At 35.6% G+C, this 12,691-nt stretch overlaps 1 long non-coding RNA gene across 2 annotated transcripts in view; it reads right to left on the reverse strand.

Annotated features, from left to right (window-relative positions):
• Nucleotides 1–12,691, reverse strand: part of LOC126941012 (uncharacterized) — a 140,078-nt gene that overhangs the window by 22,861 nt on the left and 104,526 nt on the right. For both annotated transcript variants that reach the window (XR_007721046.1, XR_007721047.1), the window contains 2 exons: nucleotides 9,374–9,490; nucleotides 5,204–5,382 (listed from right to left, as the gene is read on the reverse strand). This is a non-coding gene — a long non-coding RNA (uncharacterized LOC126941012). The remainder of the gene's footprint in view (nucleotides 1–5,203; nucleotides 5,383–9,373; nucleotides 9,491–12,691) is intronic.

Raw genomic sequence — 12,691 nt, forward strand, 5'->3', positions numbered from 1 at the left:
GCTCACTCACTGGGAAACTATGTCTCTCCAATTGTGCTGCGCTGTTCATGATCTATTTAAGTAATAGTGACATTTGGTCAAAAGAAAAGCTCTCCCTCGGACTACCTTTGCCGCTGCCAATACAACTGCGTATACACAAGGGAAGCAAAACCATGGGATTTATGCTCTCTTCCACTCTCCCTTTTTACTGTTGAACAAAATCAAATATAATAGCTGCAGTGGTCACAAATGCAGGCATGTCCCACAGTTGTCTGCATAATTAAATTTATTCAGACTGGGCACAGCAGAAATGCACTGAAGGTCCACTCTATGTTAACAAATCTATAAAAGGTTCCAGGCCAAGTATGACTGTGCGGGAGATGCAGTTTATCTGCAGTGCTTTTTTCTTTTCTGATCCTCCTTCCCTGCTTAAATAGGACTTCACTGGCAGCCAGTGCCTTTGGATCTCTCCTAATCTATAATGGCAGAAGGAAAACTTTTGAAGGGATTTATTAGAGTCTGCTAACTTACCTAATTCTCACTGATGTGTTAGTAATATATCAAGTGAAGTATTTGGGGCTTAATCTCGAAATATGATTTCTGATGATAGAATTTTTGGTAATCTGCTCTACAGATAGATGTCACATATGTTGGGGCAGAGTTGGTCTTTCATCCCTCACATAATATGGAGGTGGTCCCTTAATACCTCGAATACAAGAATAATATTATAACTCTCTATAATTATAAAACAAAATGTCCTTGCAGCATGGAAGAGAAGCACATATATTCCAGCTGAATATACAATTATAAAATGATACCGAAACTATTATTCCCCTAATGAAACTTTATTTAAAGTCGTATACCCATTTCCAAATCTATTTTTTTTTCTGATATGGATATGCTAGACTTCAAAATTACAGCAAAATTAACCTACCCTCCATGTTGCTACCTGATATGGTTTGAATCTGTGTCCTCAGCAAAATCTCACTTTGAATTTTAATCCCCAGCGTTGGAGGTGGGGCCTGGTGGGAGGTGGTTGAATCATGGGGCGGATTTCTCATGAATAATTTAGCAGTATCCTCTTGGTGCTGTCCTCATGGTAGTGAGTGAGTTCTCAAGAGATCTGGTGTTGAAAAGCATGTGGGGCCTCCCACTGCTCTCTCTTGCTCCTGCTTTTGGCATGTGAGACGCTTACTTCAGCTTTGCCTTCTGTCATGAGGAAAATCTCCCTGAGGCTTCCCTAGAATCTCAGCAATGTTGCTGCCATGCTTGTACAGCCTGTAGAACTATGAGCCAATTAAACCTCTTTTAAAAATAAATTACCTAGTCTCGGATATTTATTTATAGCAATGCTAGAATGAACCAATACACTACCCCTTCTTTATTTCTCTTTCATAGGCATATTCAGTAGTTAAGGTAAGTTTCCTTTAAAAGTGACTCTTTAGTCAAATGCCTCCCACAAGTCACACAACTATCACAATGCATCACACATACACACCCAACAGAACTCCTGGATCAGGTTTGCCGTTCTCAATACAACATACTATTGTAATGTAAAAGCAGCCTCAAATTTTATTTCAAATGAGAAGTTTTGCATATCTTCATCTCGGTTGTTGAGTCCTGCCTTCAAATTTAATTCCACTGGACCTTCTTCAGAGCAGTGAATTTGGCAATTAATAATTTGTTCATAACCATTTGAGATACCTTTATGTGTTAGGTCATTTGGGTATAAAATATGTACAAAATGTTTACCTGGCCTTTTTATAACATTCAGTGTTCACAGCAAGCTTTTGCAAAAATATATTCAAATGAATTATGCATTCCTTTGTCCTAGAGCATGGACAAGAGGAGCTTGGCACAGGGGAATACCTATAATTTCACCATAAGAAGAAAATAAATGAGAAAAACAGGCAGAGGGATTGGGATAAGGAAAAGCATAGATATGTGGAAGTGTGTTAAAATTCCAATGGCCTCCAAACCCGGAATCCATTAAAATTATCCAGGGAGCTTTTTAAAATTTATATTTCTGGGTTCTACTAAAAAAGCAGAGAGTCTGGAACTTGTGAATAGAAGACCCAGAAATCCACATTTAATAGAAAGTGTACTGCTAGCCTGGCCAGTTTTGAGAACTCATGATCTAGTTTGCTGAGTGCATTTATTCCTCCAAAAAGTATTTATGGACCTCCAATTATGCATCAGACATGGTTTTAGATGCTTGGACAAAGTAGACAACAATCGTATTATTGTGTAGCTTACATTCTGGCAGTGTGAGGCAGATACTATTCTAAGTACAATATGTGGAGTAACCAAATTATTTTGTACTAAACCCCTATCAAGTCTTCATTTCCCTTATGAGGCAAGCTAAGGCACAAAGAGTTTAAACAATTAATCTAAGGTTGCATAACTAGCAGGAGGGAGACTTGGAATTCTCAAATGCGATCTAACTCCAGACCTCTCATGCATGGCTGGCTACATATTTTGCAAGGCCCAGTGCAAAATGAAAATGCAAGGCCATTTGTTCAAAAAGCAATAAAAAGCACTGTTAAAGGTACTAAAATGCAAAGTGCTTTTCTTTCTTTTGTGTCCTCTTTCTCAACTTATTTTTAATTTGAGATTTAATGTGATTCTAAGAAAGCAAAATTAAATTTTAAATTATTAGTATGACAGGTATCTGTTGTTATATTGTACAATATCAGTTTTAAATGCAAGTATAAGAGCATTTAGCACATATGCAGCATCAATTAAATCATAAAATTTGTATTTTATTATTACAAAACAATGGAGATTCTTCACAAAAACATCTCAGTTGTTTCTATTTTATTGGAGATATATATATACACACACATATATATATATATGTATATATATATATATAAAAATTTTTTTTTTGAGATGGAGTTTCACTCTTGTTGCCCAGGCTGTAGTGCAATGGCATGATCTCGGCTCACTGCAACCTCCACCTCCTGGGTTCAAGCTATTCTCCTGCCTCAGTCTCCCAAGTAGCTGGGATTACAGGCTTGCATCACTATGCCCTGCTGATTTTGTATTTTTAGTAGAGACGGGGTTTCTCCATGTTGGTCAGGCTGGTCTCGAACTCCTGGCCTCAGGTGATCCACCCGCCTCAGCCTCCCAAAGTGCTAGGATTACAGGCGTGAGCCACCATGCCCGGCTGGATAGACACATCTATTATGTCAACAATCTCTACCTTCCTCTTAATGGATGAGTAAGGAAAGGATTGAGAAAAATAGGAACTATGTGTTATCTTTTTAGTTCCACTGTTTTCTATGTCATCATTTATAGTGTGAGTGGTTTGCTAATACCTGGCAAGTAACATGAGTAAGAAAGGATATGATGTGGTTCTTTTGTCATTTGTATATCTTGGAGTCATTATTCCTTTTTATGATTGAAGAAAGTTTTGGTCCATATGGACAGTGTGGCCTCTCTTGGCTTCCAGCTTCTGCACTCAAACACAGTTGTAAACACAAGTAACGTAATTATTTTACATTCACTTTGAATCAGGCTGTACTTTCATGCATTGTGGATCTACCAAAATTCTGAGATCATGATGTATTGTAAATGCTATGTGGGAAATGCATGGAAAAAAGTAGTGTACATGTGTTTTGTGCGTATCTTCTCTGCTCACACAGGCTCTGTTTTCCCATAGGACTTCAATAAAACACCAGTTCAAAGATGAAATTATTTAGTGTTTCAAGATGGCTGCAGAACAGCATAAAACCAAGCATGGTGCCCCTCTTAGTCCTGCTGTAAAACTTCACTGCTCACATGCTCATGATATCAGTCCTATCTTTGGGTTTAACTGCTACTCTATACTACATCCTGTATAAGGTGGCTCAGGTTGACCCTCAATCCTTGTTATTCTTGTCTAAGTTCATTCCTGTGTATAATGTCTCTTTTGTAGTATAGTGACTGTGATCAACTGTAATCCTCTACAGCTGTTCTCAGACCAGAAAGCACTATTTCCTCGCTTAGACATTCACACTAAATGGATTCCTAAACTTTGTAATTTGCACAGTTGCAGTGTTCTAACTCATTCTCCTTCTTTCACTATTCATTCCCACTACCTATCATAATATTACCTCTATTATTATGTGCCAGTGTCTCTTCAAAGTGCTTCTTTTAATCCTCACAGCAGTGCTAACAGAATATACAGTACCTTATATGCATAGGTAGAATAGTGGCTCCTTAAGATGTTCACATGTCATAGTTCCTTGAACCATTAAATATGTTACATTACATATCAAGAAAGAATTATGGTTGCAGATGAAATTAAAATTCATAATTAACTGATCTTAAAACATGGAACTTACTCTGGATTATCTACTGGGCCCAATGTAACCACAAGGATCCTTAAAAGTGGAAAAGGGGAACAGAGGAGGAGTTGGAGTGATTCCTTGTGCGAAAGACTCAACCTATCATGGCTGGTTTAGAAGATGAGAGGGAGCCATGAGTCAAGGAATGTTGACAATCTCTAGAAGTTGGAAAGACAAGAACACAGATTCTTCCCTATAGCCTCCAGAAAGGTATGTAGCCCTCCCGACACTTAGATTTTAGCCCAGTAAGGCTTGCATCAGACTACTGTCCCCTGAACAAATGTCTTACATTTAGAGTTCTCGTTATGTTTCTGTTGAATAGAGGTAACATAGCCCACTGCTTTATAAATAGTAGTTAGCAAATGTTTTTAAATAAAGAATCAAAGAATCACTTTCAGGAAATAATAGCCTCTTTTGTGAAGTGTTCATAATATTCTCAATGTTTAACATATACCTCTACTTCCACTAAGAAAAAGCAACTAGGGAGTGTGAACCAAACGAAAGTTTTGTAAAAAGTGAAAAACCTAGCAGTAACCTCAGACAAGCAGCTGTCCTGGACATTTTGCATTCCTCATCTGTCTTTTTTTTTTTTTTTTTTTTTTTTTGCAAATTATGTTCCAAGAAGATGTTGCATTTATCATTCTAAAACATGAAAAATATATGTCAAAGCTACTGTCAAGAGGCCACATAAGTCTTGAAGACATTTATTTGCCAGTGTTCTGTACATTACTGCCTTTTTTATGCATTGCTGGCAATTTTTTAAAGAAAAAATAGGGAGTTTAAGTAAGCCTTATTAAAGCTTGCAAAGAAAACATCAACTAAGACCCGTTAACTTCATTAGGAACCAGCAATTAGCTAAAGTTGTTAATTATTTAAGGAGCTTCTTATTATACCTGCCAACCTGAAATCCCACGTTGAATAAAATGTATATCTTCCCTAATTTGGCTCTCAGGTTGCGTGTTTATATTTTGCAGTCTTCCAGGATCCTCCGTGATATACGTAATTTTTTATGTTTCTTCTTCCTTCATTGCGTGCTAATTCCTCTCACCACTGCTTTCACCTCTGCCAGGTCCTGAAAGAGAACAGGTAGTTTTCACTACAGAGAAGCTACCAATCCAATATTCTCTGCATAATTTATATGTACAGCAGGGGAAAATTAGCAGCATACTTCCACTGTGTCATTTACACAGTTATGCTCAATCACTCTTCCCTAAAGCCACCACCATTTTTATTTCCAAGCATTGCCTTTTCCCCCTGTGTCTTTCATTCCCTTCTTATCTATTGGGTTATATTCCCATAGGCCCACCTGAAAGTCTGTCAAACTAGTTCCTGATCTTCAGTCCTAGTTTGTTTTGACATCACAGGCTAACATGAAACACAAAAGAAAACATACTGCTCTTACCTTCAATCTTTTTATGAAAAATCATGAATTATGCAAGCTCTGAATTTTATTCTGAAAGTTTTATTTTTATCCATCATCTATAGCTTCGACTTTAGATATTAATTCTAAAAATAAAATATCATTGGCTGATTTACCGTTTTGTAATTAACTGTAAATAAAACATCTACCTATAACTGATTACATCAACCAATCTAAATGCTCTTTCTTGTGGTGCTTCTAATACCCCCACACCTCATCATCTCTCTTGCCTCTATCTGCCTATTATCTTTTGGGTTTTCTCACTTTACCTCCAAAATAGCTATAAGTGTACTTAGGTAATTATTTTATTGAGGAGACTCAGCTCTTTCATGCATATGCATCAAATTGTATTATTTCTTCCTGTAGTTCAACTGAACTTTCCTTTATCAACTTCCCCTTTCCCATTAATCAGTGGGTCTGTTAATTACATTTTTGCAAGATGCCATACATTTTTCAGTTAGTATCATTACGTGGGCCCATTGTAACATGTAAGACTCAGTTTTATGTTTTCAGTTGATGAAAACATCTACCTCAAACAATGGTCAAACTCATTTTCTCCTTCTCACTGTGTAGACTAATAATGCACTAAGCTCCACAAGCTAGTAAAGAGGAAGGAATAGGCATGGCATGGCCTTGAAAGAGTTCCTCCCCCTTTTCTCTTCAGGGCAGTAATCTCTGCAGGATTGGCGGCTAGATGTCAGGATAGAGGCAGCAGAGGTGAACTTACTTGACCACAGGAACTGGCAGTAGGGAGGTGTCCCTGGCCTCACCCTACTTTTGGCAAGTTTAATCTCATCATGGTGGGCCCTGCTGATGCGAGGCTCTCTGGCAGCGGCAGCTTCATGGAAATGCTGTGTTTCCAGGTGCACAGGGCCCCACGCTTAGAAGGGCCTGCACTTGGCAGAGTGGAAATGCTGTCTTTCCAGTTGCACAGGGCCTCATGCTTAGAAGGCCCTGCACTTGACAGAGTGTTCTGCTCTGCCATCAGGAAATTCTTAATTTTTGAACAAAAGGCCCAACATTTTCATTTTGCCTGGGCCCATGAATTATGTAGTTGGTCCTGGTCTTTGGGCACGTAGTGGTCTTGCTTTTCTCTGAATACTATTCAACTCCATAAAAAAAAATCATGCTTTATTAAGGATGCCCGCAAAGGGGAAACCCTCTCCCATTGCAAATGTCAGCCACAACACCTCATCACCCACTCAGTGGGGCATTCCATCCCTTGTCCTGTGATGCCATGAGGTTATTTACTTCCCGTGAATGTTTCTTCACATTAGCTATTGAAACTGATTGGATCATTTTCTTTTTTCTTTCTTTACTTAAAAAAATTATATATATATAATTTAAATAAATATGTATACACACATATACGTATATGTTTGTGTGTATCTATGTGTGTATATACATATGTGTGTGTGTTTTCTATAGCCTCTAAAAATCACTAAGAACAGAAATACATGGGGGTTGCCCTCATCCATTCTCTTTCCAGACATAATATGGTGTAATTCCTTTTAATAAGAAATATGAAACTTAAATAAAAGTTAATCAACATAGATAAGTATTTAGGAATTGAAAAATTTGTATTAGGGCATTTGACTGCACTATTTTAATTCTTTCCTAGTTTTATGCCACAAATTATGCCAATGTGCATAGCAACTTGTTTTAAGCTCTTCTTTTATTTAGTTGAAAGTGAAGAGTTGGAAACAATCTTACTTAGAAATGAATGTTAACTGTTCATCAGAGTCATTCACTTTTAAAACTTTTTTCTCTAATATTTCCATTCGTCTTTTTGGTACCACAGAGGAATTTGGTACCCAAAGCAACACATGTGATTCAGATACAGAATAGGTCAAAGATAGGCTTTACCTTCGTACATTTGAGAAGAATGATTGTGAAAAGGGTAAAAAGCTAATATAACATTAATTTAGGAAAGAATACAGTTGGTATATCACTGAATTAAATTACCTCCTGCCATATCAAACCAAAATGAGGTCTATAAAGGATAAGCTACTTCTGAAGATTTCATAACCACTGTATTCTTCCAACATGAAATTAATATTTAGTGAGCACCTAATGCATCAGAAGATGAGGATTCAGAGATGAACAAGACATATTTTCTGCATTCATAGAGCTTACAGTTTAATGGAAGATATTGATTCCTTAATGCAGACGTTCTATTTTGCCATGAAGTTCAAAGGCAGCATATGATCGATAGTCTCTGGCAATTGGTGATATAAAATGGAGAGGCAGAAGACAAGCAGAGCAACAGAATCACAGCACTAGAAGAAACTTTTGTGAGCTTTCTTATTATTGTCAGTTTACAAAAGAAGCCACCAAACACAGACCCAAAAAATGGCAAGTGATTTTCCCAAGGCCCCTGAGTAAAATGGCCTCCACTGTTTTTGTCTGCCCTGCATTCAATCCTCCTCCTTTTGGTAATGACATCCTATCCTTGTTTGGAGGTATTAGCCCTCCTACACTGGCTATAGTCTTGTAAACACTGCCATTCAAGGAAAACTGTCCTCCTCAGCCAAGCATAAGTATGTGTCTCAAACCAGGATAAGCAACCTCTCCCTATAATTGGTAACGGTTGGGGGTAAATCTTCTCAACAGTTTTCCAAAGAAAACTCTCTATTGTTCTTGATACTTAAGCATGATTGACTAAAAATGACCATAAATTATTTGCAATCCTTTCCTATGAGAAGTGGTTATTTCTCCACCCATTGAATCTAGGCTGAACTTGTAACTTGTTTAGACCAACGGAATGTGACTGAAATGATGATCTGCAAATACCAAGTCTAGTCATCATGGAACTTTGCAGCTTCCCCTCCACTGTTTTGGAATGCCACTGCCATGTGAAGAAACCCAAGCTATTCTCCTAGAGGATGAGAAACGACATGAAGAGAGAGACCCAGAGACAGTCACCACCAACATAAGACATGTGATTGAGACCATCTCTCACCCAACAGACCCACTCACCAGTAGCCACTTAAGTGACCTCAACAACTCAACTTTAAAAGAAAAAAACATGTATCAGCAATTCTAACCAACATCGAATGCATGTGTTTCTAAGTTTTTGATTATTTCTTATTTCACTTTCAACTAAATGGAAAAATAACCTACTAAACCTAATCTAAGTTGTCATCTGATAGATAATTAAATAATTATGTCTGATAAAACCTTGGTATGATTTTGGGTATATGGCTAGCAAGAAATTAAATAATTTGAGCCCACCCCAAATCATTGACCCACAGACTAATAAGCAACTAAGATGGTGGTTGTTTTAAGCCACTAGTTTTTGGTATAGTTTCTCACATTCTCAAAATGTTATTTAGTTATTTACTCTGTTATCTGCTCCACTCCAGGTAGGAATTAATTTCTTTTTTGGTTAGTAATCCAAAATCAGACTTTCTTGTTTACAACGTAATTCTTGAGGCACACACAGATTTAAAAGAATGACCTTCTAGGCTTCCCAGGTGAAAATCCAGGATTCCTTTCTCATATTTTCTGTTGATTTCAAAGAAAATAAATAAACCCACAAGTTTTGCAGAAATGAAATTCATATAACTGAAAGTGCTTTGGGAACAAAGGGAGAAGTCAGTCAATTGAGGGAGGAGCAAATTAACTTAACTCAGAGACTTACTGTTAGTCCTTCTGTCAACATGATCACCCACAGGACTCCCTCATCTCCCTTGGAGCTGGCACTCCTTAATTTTTTTGGAGGTATCATATAGAACAAACGTATATGAAAACTTCATATCTAGAAAGGTAGAAAAAATATAAATAATATATTTCCAAGATACCTACAATGCAATTTTTTAATGATTTCTGTGCATTCTGTTTCCACAACTTCAGGAAAATTAAGGTAATGCTATAGGATAATCTCATTACCTCAAAGTGCAAAGCCATTAGAGACGATACAGTGCTAAAGGAGAGTTCAATTTAATCCATATTGACCTTCTACAGGACAAGTTTCATGACAGTGTAAAATATGAGTCATTTTCTCTCTAGAGCACAGCACATGGTGGACACACAAAATGTATGTGTTGAATAAATGACTGGTGAACTCAATAGGTAACTAATTTCAAATAGCTGGCAGACTGCTGGGCACAGAATAGAGAAACTCAATGTTTTATTTTATTGAGAATAAATGAAAGAAATAGTAATAGGATTAAATGAACAACTTAATAAGGCAAGGGGAAATGACAATGTGGCATATAGTTTAGGTATGATCTTTTTCCAGAAGAGATGAAGAGCTTCTTCTAACCATGCTGGGCAGGATATGTAACTTGGGTTGACCTGCATTGTTTTCTAAAAAGGTTTTCCTTATATTTGTGCAAAATGGCCTTTAGAAACATCATTAGTCATACTACAAAGAAAAACCTATGGAAACGTCTCCAAAGAACTGAGAGTACACTTTTTTGGTTACACTCATTCTTTTCAGCTGAAAAGGTATCACTAAGTTTGTATTAGTTTTTCCAGTTTCTTGCTATAGCTGTTGGTGGACAAGGAAAACACTTTGTGTTTGCATCTGACATGCAAGTGAGAAGGGGTTAGATTATACTCATTAAATGATCAAAGCTTCAAAATTTTAAGATAAACTGACTTACCTAAGGGGGTTCATGGGACCTTAAGAGCAACGAAGAGAATGTTATAGTCCATTGTCCTCATGTAAGAACCAATGTTTTTCTTGTTGTTTTGTAAGGCTCTGGCTACTCGCTCTTTAAAATTGTTTGCCAAATAACATGGTTAAAGTCCATAATGCAAATTTTGATTGTACATATTTATATCTCTCATTCTTCATATGTGTTCTGTCCCTTACATTTCATAAACATATTCACTCTTTATCTTACAGAAATGCTGTAATGTATATGTTGCCTTGACTAAAAGACAATGTTCTATTTAAGATGTTCATGGGCTGAACTTCCTGTGTATGCTGAAACCTCATTTTCCTATGGCATTATCTTTTTTTATTTTTATTATTTTTATTTTTTTATTTTTATTTTTTTACCATACATGTACCTCTTGTCTAGCCCTTATGGTGAAATATAAGCTTTCAAGCCCCAGCAAGACCCTTTGCAAAGTATAATTTAACACACAATTGATATAGCCCAGTCTCCCTGAATATGACAACCTTTTGTAGCTAAAATATCATTTTAGTAATTCAATCAATTACACTTAGTCACACTTAGTCTGTCTTCCTTTAATTGATTACCAAGTAGCTAATTTGAAACATCATAAATTCAAAGTAATAAATAACATCTTGTTTTTCACTTATATTCAGGAGATAGCTTTGAGTACAGAAAAATCTGTCAAAATAATATTTGATTATCTTCTTTATATCCTCAAAGTTGCTATAAAATTAGGAGTAGATATTTTGTAAAATCCTAAAATGTCCTCAAATCCAAATTCTCTATGATCTCTAATATAATAGGAGTATAATATATAATGAAGGAGGCCACTGAATTCACAACGAGAGGGAAGAGAAATAAAAAATGAGGAGTGTATAGCTAAAATATTTTGGTAATCTACATTTTCAATCTCTGGTCCTAGTCATTTTTCTTTTTTTTTACTTTTTTAAAATTTCTAATGTTCAAAACAATTATAGAGAATAAAAAATACCTTTGAACGGGCCCGGGAGCTTCATCAAATTTTAGAGTTTTGTCATATTTGCTTTAGATTTTTCAGTCAAAAAAATTTACATGTATAATTTAAGTTCCTGGATAACTCTCCCTGATCTCATGCTATTTCCTTCCTGCACATGGTAACCATTCTCCTAAAATTTTATGAGACCAATTCCCTTGCTTTTATTTCCTTCCTAGTGTTTAAAAAATCGTGCAAAAAACATTTACTGAGTGCCTATGGAATGATGTTTTAGGTCCTAAGCAGTACCCAAAACTTTTGGCTACCTATGAAAATATAATATTTTAATGTTTTTGGTGTAACTATATTGGACATGTAATTTCCATACTTTCCTGTTTTCACTCAGCATTGTGTTTTTGAGATCAAAACATGCTGATAATGCTCCTCTGGTTCATTTATCTAACTGGCTGTATAGTATGTCATAGTGAATATATGACAGTTTATATTTTCTCCTGTTGATAAACAATTTAATCATGTCTAAAGTTTTTTATAAAAATGCTACAACGAACATTTGTTTACATTTCACTTTTCACACATGTGATAGAGAAGATATATACCTTAAATCAGAATCTCTGAGACAAATATTTACAACTGGAAATCTATTAGAAACTGTCAATTTGCCCCAGGTTAGATGCAAGAATTTACAAAGGTAGCACATGAGCATTCCTCAATAAAATTTCCTAGAGTTGAGACTATTTACCTAATATGAAATAGTATCTTTGTTTTAACTTTCATTTTCATTACTAGCAGGGATGAGTATAGATTATACATAAAATATATTGTTGTTCATTTCAGTTTTCTTCTAAAATGTTTTTATGACTACTTTGCCATACTCTTCAGTTGTGTTAGGATTTGTTTTTTGTTTATGTTTTTCTTATCGATTGCATAAGTTTATAAGTATTGGTTATATAATTTAAACATAATTTTTCTTGTGGCAATGTATGTGAACCATATCTTCTTTCCATTGGATTTGATTACCTATTATCTCTGTTTAGAATATTTTTGTTGAATAGAAAATTTAATATTATTTAAATTAACATTTAAATATATCAAACTATTCCTTTCTACTTTTGTAGTTTCTTTAACATATTTTATATCTGGAACTTATTAACAAATTACCCTAAATAATCATCTAAAGATTTTAACATTTAACTTTTCACATGAAGATCATTATCCACATGGAATTCGTTTTTATTAAGGATACTGACCCATCGGGTTGATTATTAAGTGTTCCATTTTCCCATCAATATTTAAGTGACCCTCTTACATTTCAAATTTTTATACATGTGAAAATGTCATTTATCATTTTCTGATCTCT

Source organism: Macaca thibetana, chromosome 18 (genome assembly GCF_024542745.1).
Source record: "Macaca thibetana thibetana isolate TM-01 chromosome 18, ASM2454274v1, whole genome shotgun sequence".
Lineage (NCBI taxonomy): Eukaryota > Metazoa > Chordata > Mammalia > Primates > Cercopithecidae > Macaca > Macaca thibetana.